The following is an 18,499-nucleotide window of genomic DNA, read 5'->3' as shown; positions in this document are numbered from 1 at the left end:
GATAAATTGGTTCATCACCATCCTTTACAAAGGAATATATCATTATTACTCATGATTTAACCATATTTGGTGGTGAAATAGTAAGTGCTCTGGTTTCCTGCCCTAGAATCAACCCTGGGGAAACTACAGAGTGAAACATAGATTCCAGACACGTACATAACAGCACTGTGGAGAACTCCGGGGAAAGGTAAGCATGTACTGAAGTGGTATGTCTAGAATATATGTAGGTGCAGCCTGGGAAAAGGGCAACAGAAAGCAACAATAAATTAAGAGATCAAAGCATTTTAAATTCAGCTCCTGCCTTTTCCATGTTTTGACTTGGAATAGCATTGCCTGGGTCTTCCTTGCAGAAATCTGATGTAGTTACTCACAGCACAGATTAATTTATTGGGGGTGGAACAGTGCAAAGAATAGCAGAACACTACAAAAGTTCTGCTGGGATATGGAATAAAAAAACAGAGATAGAGGTTGACCAGCTTTATGCACTTACTTGCTCATAATTTCCCCCTCTAGACCTCCAGGACTAGGAGACTTACAACCCAGTGATAATTCCCATCCCAAGAACTTCTTCTTCCTTAAAGATTTTAACAATTTATCTTTGATGTGGTGACAAAAAGTGACTAACTGTAGTATTGTGGCATGTGGCGTTCTCTTGCCCAGGGCTCATCACTTTTCTAAGCCTTGAACCTACCAAGAACAACAGAGACTAAAGTGACTATCTCTTACACTTTATGAGAAAAGCATATTCTCAGATGAATATGAGCCCTCAGGCCAAAATATTTATACATCCGAGGATTCAAAAGAAAACACAACAACCTGAGCAACACAGTGTCAAGACTGTAAGGGGTCTCATATTTGACCCTATCTTCAAGATAACATTATCCGCCCCAATTTCATGATGTTAGCAGAACACATATTCCTGGGTCAGATACTACTTCCCATAGCAATAGCAGTATCTGCCTTGGTACCTGTCCCTCAAGCCCCAGTTTCCACAGTATGATACAAAGAGGGCCAGGAGAGGCCTACATAAGCAGTATGTTGCATTACAGGGGAGAAACCCTGAGCTTAGGAAACCCAAATCTTTTACAACAGGCAATAAGCTTGCCTGCCCTTTGCTCCTGAGGGAGACATCATTTTTATTATATTGGACAGTAAACAAATCTGACCTTTGCTGTGGAGAAAGACACTATTTCTATCTTCCAAGGCTGTTTACTATACAAACATTTTTGAAAGAATAGTTTAAAATAAAGGCAGTCAGTGCCTCAGTTCATAAAAGGTGCAAAAACACTAGAGACTCAGGGAAAACTGTCTCCCAACACATATTCAATGTGAAACGTGAAGTAGAAAACAACTGATCCAGTATTTATGAGAGGAATATTTTAGGATAATTTATCAAAACAAAAGTGGAGCTATCGATATAAAGCATAGACTATATATATATATATGAATTTATTTATATATTGTTATAAAGCATAGAATATATATATGAATTTATTCATGACCAGAATGAAAACCACCCATTTCGGATAGGGTAATCTCCAGGGATGCATTTAGGGAGGGCTTCATGGGAGATTTCAACTGGCTGACTCTTAACTGTCAAGGAAAGGTAAAATCATATATTCCTTTTAAAGTTAAACAAGATACTATCTGGCAAAACTCAAATCATTAGTTAGGGCATACTAACCAAATAAATATTGACCCAGCTATATTTGCACCCCTGTATTTAAGATAAGTACAATTCCTGACTGTCCTATTTCCTCAGCTTACACACCAATTATTCTCTTACAGATTGATTGATAACATGAAGGGTTATTAAGCATGAAACACCCAGCACACCTGAGCATCCCTGCTACTAATGTTTCCTCACATGTGGTCCATTGTTATCCTGCACTGAATCTGAAATGGTGACGTGATTTAATCAAAACATGCTGCACTGATTGGAACCTGAACCTGAAAAGCTAATATGACATAGTATTGCCATCCTTAGGCACAAAGAAAAACACATTAAAAATGATATCATTTAAAATGAATTTTCTTCATCTACATGACAACATCTGTTGGAGTTATAATGACCTGACTTGACAGTGCAATCTAACTGTCCCAAGTATTTAAGTGGAAAATGATATATAATAGATGCATGGAGGGTTTTTAAACCAAGAATTGGCATGGAAACAACAATTTGCCACTTAAGACAATGCATGACAGCATGAAACTATCCTAATAAGCCTTCTGTAGTATAGATAAATCTTCGAAAACTGAGCTATTGTTTCAAGCATTTCTAAATCTATTTCCTTGCCAATACTTTTACTATTATTTTTTAAAAAGCTATTTGCTAAATACTCTAGTAGCCTTCCCCAACTGGCATTCCTCGTTTGAATTAAAGAACAAAAAAATAATTTTAGTATCATTTTCTCAATTCTCCCAAGAGTGGTACATATTACCACCAGTACCAGTCAAGACTCATAGGAGAGAAGTTAGTTAATTATATCCAGTGGATGCTTTAGGTACTAAGGCTAATTCTCTGTGTGAGCACCGCTGCTAAGGCTAACTACTGCAGCAAAGATTCACTTACAGAAGAATTCATATTCTCTATGTCAATTAAGATTCTGGGGAAATAAACAAGATCCATTAATTAAGAATAAGGCCCCTTGGAGTGCAAAGATGTGTAAGACATTGCTGCTGTCCATAGTTTATAACATGTTGTTGGAGAGATGATAAATGAGCATAAGTCAACAAGTCACATTCTACGTAACTGCACTGTACACTGACATAAATAAATGGTTACTGCATTATAATACGAAGAGATTAAACTGATAAATCATGTTACCATTTGCCAGTGCAGAAATGAAATTAAAGAAAGGAAATGTTTTTTCTAGGTTGTTTTGGGGAAAAAAAAATTAGGAAAGAGGTGTTATTTGAACTACAAGCATGGAGTGAATAAGAACAAAAGATGGCAGAAAATTCTAGTTTGAAGAATAGCAGAAGCAAAACCCCAGGTTTAAGTGTGATAAATATTAGCAAGTTCTGAGCTAAGGATGGGATTAAAGAGACAGCAAAAATAGTTCCTGTGGGGAAATGAAGGGAAACAAGGCTGAATGCAGAGGTAGGAAAAGAATATCAAGGACTCTGAAGGCTTAGGAGATGGGTTTAAGATGAAGTTAGAAAGAGTGAATCTTTTCAAGTGGACACCCATGTGCCCACCACCAAGCCTAACAAGGAATGTGATGACTTTTTGGAGGGCTTTGGTTAGTAATATACTCACGGAGAGTATTGCCTACTTACATATTAAACACCTATCAAATGATCAGTACGGGCTGGGAGTTATCCATATTCTAAACATATTTTCATAATTATCTAACAAACTGGGCATTATCAGTGAGGCTCTCAAAAGTTACTACCTCCCCCTGGTCATATAACCAGGTATGTAGTATCTGCCATTGTATCACAAAAAGGTGTGTCTGATTCTAATGCTATTTAAGCATACAGCATTCATGATGAAAGCAATATTTATGGAAGATTAGTTTGGAAACAGAGTGGAAATGAAATAAAGGAAGAAGACACTAGAGGCACAGAAATCATTTAGGAGGCAATTAAATGAATCCTCCACCAATGATGAAGCCTCAAAGAGAAGAGAAAAAGAAAGAGGAAGCAATTGATAAAAGAATTAAGATTTCAAGAATAATGGAGAAAAGGAGGATATGTAGTCATGGAATGCAAGAGAAGATGGATCAACAAGGAGAAATTTATAGCCAGGGCAGTAGAATAGAGGAAGAGGTCAGAGTAATGATAAAAATAATTTTTAGAATAATTCCCATTGGCAGGTGTACATGCATAGTTCCATTTTTCTGGAAAGTCCTCCTCTAAGTCTTTTCTAGTTGCCAAATTCCTTGGAGACCAAATTCAAAATTAATTTCCTGGTATAAAACTTTCTTTGACATTCTTTGGAAGATGAATCACTCCTGAGATCTTTCACATTTATATATTGCTATCTTATGTTACATTGTATTGTTACCATGGCTTACTTGTGTTTCTTTAATAGTATACAATGAGGGTGGTGAAAGCAGGGGTCATCTCTTATATGCATCTTAAAATGTAAAGTGTATATGTACCTTTTAATTAGAAAAGAAATATAGCATAAGTACGTTAATATCAATACATACAAAAATAGAAAGTAAAGCACAGTCTCTTTTAAGTGTAGAATTTATTATAATTTCCTAACTTAGTTGGAATTATAATATTTATAATATTTTAAAATATAGCCTGGCTATTATGGGCCCAGGCTTTGGAGCCAGACTGAGTAGAGTTAAAATCCTAGCTTGGTCACATATAGCTGAGAAAGACGTTGAGTACTCTCCTGTCCTCTCTGTGTCTCAGTCCCCTTAACTGTAAACTGGGAAGCTCAGTATCACCTCCCTCACAGTGTTATGAGGATTAAATGAATTAATGTGTGTACATTAGCTGTTGTTTCATTTTTACACCATCTATTTGGGCACCACACCACCTCTATTCTTAGTTGTTGTGATACTTACCTCTGCCTCAGTATTTGGCTTGTGAATCTAGACCTGAAAGATCAGACAAGTCCATCCTCTGACCAGAATGATTGGTTTAAAGATGGGGAAGTGATTCAAGTAAGGCCAGTTACAGCCTTCCATTCATCCCTTAGATAATTTCTGGAAAAATTGGGTAAGAGGCATTCCCTTTTTGCTGGGATTGTTAAATATGAGGACAGGGTCTAGAGTTGTAGTTCTGTCACCACATGTGGAAAATCTGCTTGAGAAGGAAGCCAAAGAAAAGAACAGAGCTGAATAAGGGAGAAAGATGGACAGTTTCCTAATGACATTGCTTGAGCCCCCACATTCAATTGTACCGGGTGCCTGCTGTCCTTCTAGTTATATAATCCAGCAAGGTTCTGTTTAAACTTTTGAATGAGTTTACTTCAAGCATCCCTAATACTCTTGAAAAATATAATGCTTTTTTGTCTTTGATATGAAAACATATGTATTTAAAAAATTTTTAGTTTGGAATTATCTGGCTTTATGCAGTACCAATAATGACTCTAAATGCTTTCTGAATCAACAATTCAATGTGTCTTCTTATTTTATTGTAAGGGATATTGCACACTTATTTCCTTGTTCTAGATGCATTTTGCTTAATCCTTTAACTATATTTATGATTATAAAAGAATTACAGGTAATTCATATCATTTAAATGTACCAAAGGCTTTCATTTAAATTAATTTAGTTCATCAGAGGTTTATGAGCATCTACTGTGTGCCAAGAACCATGCAAGCAACTGGAGATATAAAGATAGATAAGATCCAGTCCTGCCTTCAAGGTAGTCATAGCCTAAAAGATGTATCACACATGGCAAATAATTAAACATAATAAAATATGACACACACAGTAATAGAGCTCCATATAAAAAGATATGAGGAAAAAGGGTATGGATCAGGGAGAACTACAGAGAAAATGTAATATTTGACTTGTGCCTTAAAAGCTATGCAGGTAATTTTAAAGTAGAAAAGAGAGGGAAGAGCACCTCGGTTTCAGAGAATAACATGAGCAAATGCAGTATATAAAGTGTTCAAGAAACAGGGAACAATTCCCCGGGACTTGAACATCTGAGAAGTGTGTGTGTGTGTGTGAGTCTGTGTGTGTAGTACTAAGGAGAGGAATGCTAAGTGAGAGCTACAGACAAGGAGAGAGATTAGCAACTTATGAGAAGGCTTGCATGCTCTTAAAAGAAAACTGGTTTTCATTTATGTATTGGAAAGCTAGAGAGATTATGTAGAAAATACAATAAGATCTGTGTTTGATAAATATATGTATTTGTTGTTTATGTGAAGGTCAATGGTAGGGTAAAGGATTAGGAGCAGAACATCAGTTAGAAGGCGTAGTCCTGGGATACATTATTTGGGCTTAACCTAAGGAAATTTCAGTGAGATTTAGCAGAAAGGGAAAGCACTTGAGATCCCTTTCAGAAACAGAATCAATAGGCTTTTGTGCCAGATTGCAAAGCAGCATGAAGAGAATGTGCATTGGAGATGACTATCTGGGAGGCTAATTTGGAACAAATGGATGGATTACATTTTCATAACCTTATTTTCCTAAAGTGGAAAATACCTTGATTCTGCTAAAGATGCTCTTTATGTTTATAATGTATTTATTCTAAGAAAAAGAGAATGGCATTGTGTATACATTAATGCGGTGATAGAAAACTAATTTTAAAATGCAAGAGCATTTTCTAGGAAGCACCTATTTTGAAAAGGTTTATTTTTACACTTAACCATATTTTATCTGGATATATTAAAACATTTTTATTTCTAAAAGTAATTTTTAAGTGTCTCTAGTCTTATCAAAAATTTCCCATGGTTAAGAATGTATTTACCTCCCCTTCCTCAAAATTCTTCCTCTCTTGTTCTGCCACAAAGTTTCTGGAATTACCAGTTTTCCAGTTACATTTCATATTTCTGCTAAGTAATGGTTACAACTTTACCACACCCTCTAGCTAAAAATTCACCATCACTTTCTCATTTTGGATAAATTATAGATACTAATTGGGTTGAATTGGTGTTCTTGCCTTACTGAGACATTATTTAGTTAACTGTGTGTTCTGTCTTGAGAAGTTCCATAGTTTGAAGGTCTTTAAGCATTGACACTTCATAGAATTCCCTTCTGTGGTGAAAAGATGGAATCTTTAAATAAAATTGTATTATTTTCTTATTTTTTCTCCAAAATAAATTCATGTCTTTATATAGTTTCTGTAATCACTGGTGTCCCCTGATAAATTATCTGCTCTAATTCAATCAACCTCATGTTATTCTTTTTCCAAAAGATAATAAAACATTTAGTGGAAATTCAACCTAAGACACACACCTATGATATTTAACTGAAGAGCTCACTCAGTTCATTAGTTCACTGACATTAATCAACAATCATCTTTGTATGTCCTTTCAACCAGCTTACATTTCACTTAAACATTATAGTGTTTTTCAAGCCAACTCAAATTAATTTTGCAATCAAAATTTCACATGGCATTTTCTCCAGTACTTTGCTAGAAGTCAAGATGCATTACATCTACTCCACTCTGTTCATTTATTAAGGCTGTACAGTTATCAAAAAAGCAACCAGCTTTGTCTGGCACAATTTGCTCTGTATTAATTAATTTATTCTATTTATTTCTCATGGCTGTGCTTTTCTTTCAAACACATGGTAGCATTTTCAGAATAATTTTTCATTTTTGCACTTCCTTATTTCAATCAATAAGATTAATTACATTTAAGAAATAAATTAGTTATTTTTGTTTTAAAACAATTATAGAGTTCTAAACATTAGAAAAAAGTATTAAACTTAAGGTAAAGAAAGAGATAACTAAACTTTTGAGATGGCATGAATTGGTGGACTTAATTTATAGTGACTGGGACTGAGACTTAATTTAACACTAGCTAGCTCTGATACAACTCCTCCAAGTTTCCATTTTAGAAATGTCCACAATGGTTTTAACAACAACAACAAAAAACTGTTTTAATGCCACAAGCCCTATAACTCAAGTCAGGAAAAGGATATATGATAAATTCTTGTAGAATTTCTATTGACTAAATTGATATTAGCGATGAATTCAAAAGCATATACTTCATCTGTATATTTCACATTTCATACTTATTTCCAGAACAGGGCAGATTAGTCCAAGGAAAGTATAAATATATTTTGATTCTTTTTACATTATATAGTCCTTTTGTTTATAGCTAACATTTAGGACATAATAGTTATTCTAAATATATGTCTTTATCAGACATACATATTCTTTTTCAAGTTAGCACAAAAAAGCTATAAATATACTTTGATTCTCTATATACAATACAACCCCCTTTATTATGACTAATTTTAGGCTGCAAGAGCTATATGGACCAGAAAAGCGGTTAACCATCCTGAGTTATATGAGAATTACCTGCATTAATAACTAGAGCCTTGTCTTGCCCTTCTATGTCTGTCTTCTCAGTTTCTCTTTCTACAAATATTCAGAGACTACTACTCAAAGCAGGAACCATGGCAAGTTTAAGAAAATAGAAATGGTTAAGTGACAAAGGTTTTGATTTTGGAAGACTTAGTTATTTAATGATGTGGCATAAACCAGGTGGTGTTAGGAATAAATGCTCTGTCATAATTAGACCAACTAAGTTAAGTCAGTCCAAAAAACACATACAAGTGGAATGCCTACTTGGTGTGGTAAATTTAATTAAATGATGAGCATACCAATTTGATCTTTGACCCTAGATCTGAGAAAGAAAAGTTGACCATAACCAAATGAACTGTAGGGGAAGTTAAGGATGCTTCATTTTCCTTATCTGCTGACAAAAATGAAGATTGGTTCTGGATAGTTTGTACAAATGCAAACAAACAACAAAAACACCGCACCCTACAGAAATGGAAATATCACCCTTAAGTCTCAGAGCAGTGCATACCTCACCTAAATATTCCAATTGCATTAGATAAAAATTTCATACTATGATCTGATTGATGTTCTCTAAACAATGTAAGGCTAGGTGAAACATTACTAAAGAACCAGAAGAGAGGACAGGCTGAAAAGAAGGTAAAGATACAAAAGATGAGATGATATGAAAACAGAAGGCAAAAAAGAAAAACTTGAACTATAGAGTAAAAATTAAAATTGGAAATAGTAAAGAGTATAAATGACATATCAGGCTTATTAAATCAGTTACCTAATGAATGAATTTTAAAAACTCCCTGGGAAGGCAAAGCAAATGGCCAAAAGAAGAAAATAATGAAAAATATGACCTGTAGATACAAATATGTAATCTAGGACTTTGAGATTTTCCAGAAAAAACTAAGTCAATGAAAATAAGTTCAATACTTAAAGAAATAACGGTAGAAAAATTTTCTACACCAAGAAAGATCATTTATATAAGCAAAGATTTTCACCAAGTCACAGGCAAAATTGAATTTTAAAAAGCCCATTTTTATATCTAATCTGGTAATTATTTTTTATTCTCAAGCAATAAAAATTTTTCTTCTTGCATCTAAGCATAAAAAACAGATTATCTGCAAAGAAACTAAAAATAAAACTAGTTTCAGATACAAAGATACCTTCAGTTTTCTTCTCCTTTGAAGCAAATGCTAGATAAAAATGTATATATGTCTTCAGATTAAAAAAACAAAACAAAACACTAAGAATACCAAATCATTATTCATGAGAAAAGGCAACCAGAAAACATTCTCAAATCCCAATGAATATATACCCTTTATATACTCTTTATATATTCTTTTATATACCCTTTATATACTCTTCCTTTGACAAGAGAATTCAGCTTAGATAATTGTGGGATGAATCAAAATCCAGAACCAAAGAATGGAAAATATAAAAGTATAAAGGGATTGGAAGAGAAGTTGGGAAGTAAGTACATATATGGAGCTAGGCCTAAGGAAAATGTATCAATATCTTTGCAAAATTAAATGCAAGGGAAAAATTCTTAAAATTAATATTTTTACATTATACGTATCTATAGAGATACCTAGAGAGAGAGAGAGAGAGAGAGGGAGAGATAGTATCTATCAACTAATGTTTTCTTCCAAAAATAGATTTGAAAATGAGGAAATGAGGAAGTAAAGGGTACCTTAATTTTCATGCATGAAGAGAAACAAAAATAATTGTTTCAGTATGAGATTTTATAATTAAGGTATATTAATTTATGTTAAATAAATTTAAATACATTCTCTAGATAAATTAAAAGCAGGATTTGTATATTCTAAATCATAAAAGAAGAAAATTATATACATTGTGAAAAAGAGAACACAAATGTGCAAACACAACAGCAACAACAAAACAAGAATTAGGAAGAAAAAACCATAATATTGACAGAGGTATTTTCATTTATATGAATTAGACTTCCAGCCTTTGCTTAGGATGGAAAAAGTTAGAAACAAGAATAAAAGCCAGGAATCCACAAAATCATAACTTGTCTTAACCCTATCAGAGAGCTGAGGTCTCAGGTCAGTCTCCGACCCTGAAATATAAGGAAAACCAGGCTCCTCCAAGGACAGAGAGGGGCATGAGTACTGACTTAGCTGGAATACAGCACGGAAGTAAAGCAAGGTCACCATAAAAGGAAACAAGAAGATTTCTGCTAATTTTTTTAAAAAATTGCATAAAGCAAGTGTGAGCTTGTATGAGAGTGTAGAACCTGCAGGATGTACAGCACAAGAGTGTACTCAGGAGAGTCGAGAATTGCTGGTGGCCACAGACACAAATGCTGTTTGCACCCAACTTGCAGACTCTTTCGTGGACCTCACCAAATGTTTACAAGAAAGACTGGGGACAGAGCAAGACACCAGAGAAGACCATCAGTGACAAAGTCCTAGGGAGGGAAGCAGCCTCTGTTGTGGGAAAGGGACAAAGGCTCACCCAGATCTTTCTCCCCTACATCCCTTATCGAACAAAAGCCTTAGGTCACTGTGAGAGGGACAGCAAACCCTGTTGTCCCAGGCACAGGTGAAAACCCACTGAAATGGAGAAAAAGGTAAAAGAAAAATAATCCAACTTCTACAGGAGGGGTAAAATCTCGAATGAGCATAAAGCCTGCCAAAAGTTTAAGGCAAAGTTGAGGCTGCTCTGAGTAGGATGGGCCGTATCACTGAGAAAGGCACATACTCAATCCAGGGACACAGGGCCGACCTAAGCCTAAGCCTAAGAATGGTTCCCACACCCTCCAAGACCAGAGTAACAAGTGTTGAATAACAAGTAATAGCTCTCTACCATTGAGGGAGGGGCCATAGTATAAAAATATACTCTTGAAGGCAGACGCTCACAGGAAAATCTAATGTGGAGGAACAGTGAGAAATTCTCTCTGGTGATCAACCCCCAACCTAAGTACAAGATATCAATGAGAAGATTTGAAGCCTGTGGTGTGTTGAGTGCAACAAATATCAACAAAGCCTAAATCAAGGGAGACTGACTCTTGACTTGATTGATGTAACAACCCACAATAAAAGCCTAGCAGAAGAAGAGGCGTGCCCATTTCCAGGCATAAATACTATTTACCTCAGTCTCTAATCTCTTTGAACAATGTTCAAACAATGAACAATGTTCATCTCCCATTCAAATATTATAAGACACATAGAAAAGCAAGAGAAAACCCCACTGTCGAGAGATACACCAATCACTGAACCAGATGCAGATATGACCCAGATGGTGGAAGTAAAAGACAGGATATTTAAGCTAACCATGATTAATACGACGACGGCTCTAACAGAAAAACTGGACAGTGTGCATGAACAGGTGGAAAACTTCAACAGAGAGATGGATTGTACTAGAAATAATCAAATGGAAATTCTAGAAATAATAATAATAATAATAATAAACACAGGAACCGAGATGAAAAATGCCTTTGATGGGCTTATTAGTAGATCTGACACAGCCATGTAAAGACTTAGTGAACTTAAAGAGAGGGGGAAATTACTTAATTCTTATGAAACAAAGCAGCATATAAAAAAAGAAGGAATGGAATATAGTTTCTAAAAACCTGTTTGGAGGCAGATAGCCTGGCAAATTCCAGCCCTGCTATTTATCAACTTTGTGACTTTCAACAATTTACATAGATTCCCTATGCTTCAGCTTTATACCTCGGTAAATGGAACAATGATCATACTTACTTCATAAGGTTCTTGTGAGGACTCAATGAATCATTGCATGTAAAATATTTAATAACTGTTTATGTTCCACAGTGTCAATAAGTGTTAGCTATTATTATTACTAAAAAATTAAAAATAAGCTCGTATAGCAATAGTTATGTCAGACAAAATAGAATTTGAAGAAAATTATTAAATATGGTAAAGTGTTACAAAATACAGCTGATGAAACTTTATACATGAAAAAAAGGAGCACACATATACAAAGTAAAAATATTAGAAATGCAAGAGACATAAAGAAATACATATGAAGAGAGATATACACAAATAGATATGGACAGAAATGAATATGGGGTAGAAAAATTAAAACACCATTAGTTATCTATAACTGTTAACATAAAAATAACTATATGAACAATTTTAATAATGTTATAATTCATATAATTCAATTACTAATTATAAAATAAATGTACATTCCACAGAGAATACAGCATATTTTTAAGCATTTATGGAACATTAACTTTATATTAGTCAACCAAAACAACTACATATATTCTGAAATTCGGAGCAAGTTACCAAATAGATAAATGGGATAGTTCACATTATGTGACAAAAATGCAATAATAGGCATTAATAACAGATATATTTTTAAAAACTACTAATAGATGATTTAAATAAAGATCTTTACAAAAAGATTGATATAAAAGGATATCTCAGATATTTGGAAAATAGAAATGTTGGACTCCAAATCAAAACTTACAGGGTAAAGCCAAACTGATCTCAAATGAATATTCAAGTAAGTGCGATTTTGAAGTCCAGCAAAATTAAAATAAACGATAAGCATTGCACTAAAGAAGCCAGAAGGAATAGTAAAATAAACTTTTTGTAAGGTACAGAATGGAACCTATAAAAGTCAGAAACTAATAATTAGAAAGAGGAGCACAGTAAAACTAATACAAAGAAATCTAAAAACTGGTTCTTTTAAATTATTAATAAAATAGACATGTTTCCTATAAGACCAGTTAAGAATGAGAAGGGAACTTAAAAATAAACAACTTTAGGAATGAAATATTATCACAGCCACAAAGAAGTTTTTTTTCATTAAGAAAAGTCTAGGCACAAAAATATGTTAAGGTATTTAAAAATCTTTATGAAAAGAATTCAATTTTTAAAGAAGGTTTACACAGCCAAAACTGTGTTAAGAAGACTTGAGAACTAACTTGGGACAGATAATCCCTATACTATTTTTTAAAAATTGCAAGGAATAGGAAAGAAGAAATTTTTTCTGTTGTGGTTTGACTGTATTATTTCCCCCAATTTTTCACACCTCTCTGTATCTATATGCCCTATGATAATGCCTTTTCATGCTAACTCTGGGCCTGGCTATGTGATTTGCTTAGCCAGTGGAACAGTAGCAAACTTAATGCAAGCAGAAGCTTTCCAAGGCACATCCGTGGTTCGACTTTCTCTCTTTTGGGCCCCTGACACCACCGTGAGAACATGCCTGGACTAGGTTGCTGGAGGGAGGGACGAATCATCCCCACTGAGAATACCTTACATCAATTTTCTCTCAGGTGACCTGCCAGCTGACCCCAGATGATGACCAAGCCTAGCTGAGATAAGCAGAACACATCCAGATCAGCAGAACCAACCAACCAATTCATATACTAATGAGAAATAATGTGCTATTGTTTTAAGCACTAATTTAGAGATGGTTTCTTTATTATGGTGATGCCTAACTAATACTCTTCCCAACGGTTAAATACAGTCAAAATACCAGACAACAAAATCTGACAAAAATAACACAAAAAAGAAAATTAATCTCCCTTATGTAAAATTACCATATTAATAGTCATAGCATACTGAATCCAACATTATTTTATAAAATAATATAGTAACTAAATATTATTGCTCCAGATGTGATTCATTACTAGATCAAAGGGCAAATAAACTCAGATGAGTAGATGCTGAAGTAGAATTTGATGCAATATAAGCCAATCTTTTCTTAAATTTTCAATATAAAGTTGAAGTACAATTTCTTAACTTACTAAAATGTACCAGTTTCAAATAAACTATCATATTATGCTGAAGGAATTCTTTTTAAAATCAGAAACTAGATGAGAGTATATTTTCCTACTATTATTTAATATTGTGGAAGTAACAGCTAATAAAGTTTGATAAGAAGCAAAACAAGAAAAAATATTTAAAGTAGAAACTCAAAGTCATCATTTCTTATTGAGGATAAAATTGACTGTCTGGAATACCCAAAAGGTTGGTGACCTCTTCTAAATTAGAGGAAGAAACATTTTGAAGATGTCATGCTTCTCCAAAACTAATCTAAAAATTTGATGCAAGGCCAATGAAATTATCTTAAGGGTTTTTGTTGTTGTTAATGTTAACATAATTAAAAAATTCTAAAACGCCTCTAAAATTAAAAAATGCATAGTAGTAAAAGAATGTTTTGGAAAATAAAAATATTATAGTGGATTTATCCTATCAATATTGTAATTAAAATATATCATTAAGTTTCTATAATAAAAGCTTTATGTCAAAATAGATAGAACAAGAAAATAAAAAGCATAAACATGAACTAAAATTTTTAACATATGAAAAGGTGGGAAAGAATGGATTATGCAGTAAATGATATTTGAACAACTTATGTTTGACAAAATAAAGTTAGGTTCCTACTTCACATTTATTTTAAACATAATTCAAGTATTTTAAATAGTTAAAGGAAAATATTTAAATATTAATTATATTGCTACAGACCATGTAAGATTATATTCACATAAATTTGGAGACCAAAAGGAAGACCTTTCTAAATATGAGACCTAGAGAAGGAACTATAAAGAGAAAGATTAATGATTACATAAAAAATTCAAAGGTTTTTGGTATCACAACATAGGAAGAATTTAAAGATAAACTGGCAAATTAAGAATAAATATTTTCAACATATATGGCATACAGAAAAATTTATTTTTAATGTACAAAGAGCATTTTCAAATTAATAAGAAAAATATGCACAAGTAATCAAACTAAGAATTAACTTGGACAAAATATTCAGCAGCATTAGTAATCAAAGAAATGCATTTTAAAGCAATATTAGTATACCTTTTTAATCTATTGAATAGGCAAAAATAGGCTTCTCTATCCTAATCCAAAAAGCAATCCTTTTCCTTAAAAAAAAGGGAGGTTTCCCTTCCTGTTGTTTCATCTCCATTCAGACCTTTCTGCAGCCTTAAGATCCTGTCATTCCCAACTGTATATCAGCTAAAGATTTGATGAGATAATCTGTATGTTTCAATAATTGGTCACTTTAATGTCAAAATAGCATAAGACTTTTCACTTGATTACTGAAAATTATTAACACTAATTAGAGATCCCTAGGACAATATGAGTTCAGCAAGAACAAGTTATATCAAATAACCTCATTTAAAATCAAATGGTGTCCATATTAACAAATTGAAGGAAAAAAACCATATGATCATCTCAATAGATGTAGAAAAAACTTTTGACAAAATTCAACACCCATTTATGATAAAAACTCTCCAGAAAGTGGGCGTAGAGGGAACCTACCTCAACATAAAAAAGGCCATGTATGACAAACCCACAGCAAACATCATTCTCAATGGTGAAAAACTGAAAGCATTTCCTCTAAGATCAGGAACAGAAAAATGATGTCCACTCTCACCACTATTATTCAAAATAGTTCTGGAAGTCCTAGCCATGGCAATCAGACAAGAAAAAAAAATAAAAGGAATACAAATTGGAAAAGAAGAAGTAAAGCTGTTACTGTTTGCAGATGACATGATACTATACATAGAGAATCCTAAAGATGCCACCAAAAAGCAACTAGAGCTAATCAATGAATTTGATAAAGTTGCAGGATACAAAATTAATACACAGAAATCACTTGCATTCCTAGACAGTAATGTTGAAAAATCAGAAAGAGAAATTAAGGAAACACTCCCATTTACCACTGCAACAAAAAGAATAAAATACCTAGGAATAAACCTACCTAAGGAGACAAAAGACCTGTATGCAGAAAACTATAAGACACTGATGAAAGAAATTAAAGATGATACAAACAGATGGAGAGATATACCATGTTCTTGGATTGGTAGAATCAATATTGTGAAAATGACTCTACTACCCAAAGCAATCTACAGATTCAATGCAATCCCTATCAAATTACCAATGGCATTTTTTACAGAACTAGAACAAAAACTCTTAAAAGTTGTATGGAGACACAAAAGACCCCGAATAGCCAAAGCAGTCTTGAGGGAAAAAAACGGAGCTGGAGGAATCAGACTCCCTGGCTTCAGACTATACTACAAAGCTACAGTAATCAAGACAATATGGTACTGGCACAAAAACAGAAATATAGATCAATGGAACAGGATAGAAAGCCCAGAGATAAACCCACACACATATGGTCAACTAATCTATGGCAAAGGAGGCAAGGATATACAATGGAGAAAAGACAGTCTCTTCAATAAGTGTTGCTGAGAAAACTGGACAGCTACCTGTAAAAGAATGAAATTAGAACACTCCCTAACACCATACACAAAAATAAACTCCAAATGGATTAAAGACCTAAATGTAAGGCCAGACACTATCAAACTCTTAGAGGAAAATATAGGCAGAACACTCTGTGAAATAAATCACAGCAAGATCCTTTTTGACCCACCTCCTAGAGAAATGGAAATAAAAACAAAAATGAACAAATGGGACCTAATGAAACTTAAAAGCTTTTGCACAGTAAAGCAAACCATAAACAAGACGAAAAGACAACCTTCAGAATGGGAGAAAATATTTGCAAATGAAGCAACTGACAAAGGATTAACCTCCAAAATTTACAAGCAGCTCATGCAGCTCAATATCAAGAAAACAAACAACCCAATCTAAAAATGGGCAGAAGACCTAAATAGACATTTCTCCAAAGAAGATAAACAGATTGCCAGCAAACACATGAAAGGATGCTCAACATCACTAATCATTAGAGAAATGCAAATCAAAACTATAATGAGGTATCACCTCACACCAGTCAGAATGGCCATCATCAAAAAAATCTACAAACAATAAATGCTGGAAAGGGTGTGGAGAAAAGGGAACCCTCTTGCACTGTTGGTGGGAATGTAAATTGATACAGCCACTATGGAGAACAGTATGGAGGTTCCTTAAAAAACTGAAAAATAGAACTACCATACGACCCAGCAATCCCACTACTGGGCATATACCCTGAGAAAGCCGTAATTCAAAAAGAGTTATGTACCACAATGTTCATTGCAGCTCTATTTATAATAGCCAGGACATGGAAGCAACCTAAGTGTCCATCGACAGATGAATGGATAAAGAAGATGTGACGCATATATACAATGGAATATTACTCAGCCATAAGAAAGGAACGAAATTGGGTGATTTGTAGAGATGTAGATGCATCTAGAGACTATCGTACAGAGTGAAGTAAGTCAGAAAGAGAAAAACAAATATCGTATATTAACACATATATGTGGAACCTAGAAAAATAGTACAGATGAACCGGTTTTCAGGGCAGAAATAGAGACGCAGATGTAGAGAACTAATGTATGGACACCAAGGGGGGATGTGGCGGGGGGTGGCGGTGGGATGAATTGGGAGATTGGAATTGCCATATATACACTAATATGTATAAAATGGATAACTAATAAGAACCTGCTGTATAAAAAAATAAAGAAAATAAAATTTAAATGTTCAAAAAAAAATCAAATGGTGTCACTGGACAGATATATCTTGAGTCTGAAGATAGCCCCTTATATTTAATGTCTATCTTCTATTCATTATAATTGTGGAAAAGATCATCAACTTCATAGAGTTGCTTTAAAGGAGTAACTGAGTTAATAATTGTAAATACTTTATTGACTGCTTGGCATATATAAGTGTTTATTCAATAACAGTAATAAACTGGTAATAATTCAGCAATGTCAATTTCAAGTCTTCACAATAACATAGGATGTAATCAAAGTAGATAGGTGCATTCTCTTTTATATGTGAAACATTTTCTTTCTACAATGGAAGTTATCCTCTTTCTTGTCTAAAGAGAAAAGTTAAATGGAGCAGAGACGTACAGCTTCCCCCTGGTAATCTGTTAATATGTCACCCTCAGCCTCAAGCAGCAGACCTTCCTCTTTTTATTATCCTTCTTTATTTGAACAGAATTATAAATTTTTTTATCCCTTGGAATTTTTCTCAATTCAATATTTGCTTTAAACTCACTGGAAATTTTTTTAGGTGTCTTATAAGTCTTCTGTAATCATTCTTGCTTATATACCACTGCTTCCATCATTTTATATGTTCTCACATTCATGAGCAGCTCTCTGGGTATCTGCACTGTTTTCTTAATATATGGACTCCTAATCATTCTTTCTGCAAGCTCTGTAAAATATGGATTTTTACCATCTAGCAGTTTCCACCTCTGTGTACCACTTCTTTTTCTGGCTTGCTCATACTGCAGGATTAAATGATAATATTATCTAGCGTACTTGGTATTTCTTCTTGTTTAATAAGTTCCTCTCTGTTGGTAGGAGTTACACCTTGTGACAGATCCCCCTATTAAGTTTAGAATTGATCCAAACATCTAGTTTCTGCTAAATGTTCTTATGGACGAATAGTGGAAGTCCCCAATAAACATTATGTCTTACCACTAAGCCAGTTTCATAACAAGAAAGTATGAGTCTTGTCTTCTGGCTCACCTAGCTCCCTGAAGTACATCCTATCATGGCACCATTTCTGTTGCACTTTTCTTTGAACCTCACGCAGACACTATCATGTTTCCATGATTTCCACATGAAGTTCTTGGCAATTCTGCTTTATTTCTG

General features: G+C 33.9%; 1 protein-coding gene across 1 annotated transcript in view; it reads right to left on the bottom strand.

Annotated features, from left to right (window-relative positions):
* The window catches only part of GRID2 (glutamate ionotropic receptor delta type subunit 2), a 1,393,316-nt gene that overhangs the window by 375,836 nt on the left and 998,981 nt on the right, over positions 1–18,499 (bottom strand). The window lies entirely within an intron of this gene.

Source organism: Balaenoptera ricei, chromosome 5, assembly GCF_028023285.1.
Source record: "Balaenoptera ricei isolate mBalRic1 chromosome 5, mBalRic1.hap2, whole genome shotgun sequence".
Taxonomy (NCBI): domain Eukaryota; kingdom Metazoa; phylum Chordata; class Mammalia; order Artiodactyla; family Balaenopteridae; genus Balaenoptera; species Balaenoptera ricei.
Note: the sequence above shows the minus strand (reverse complement) of the source record. Positions and strands in the feature narration are given on the sequence as shown.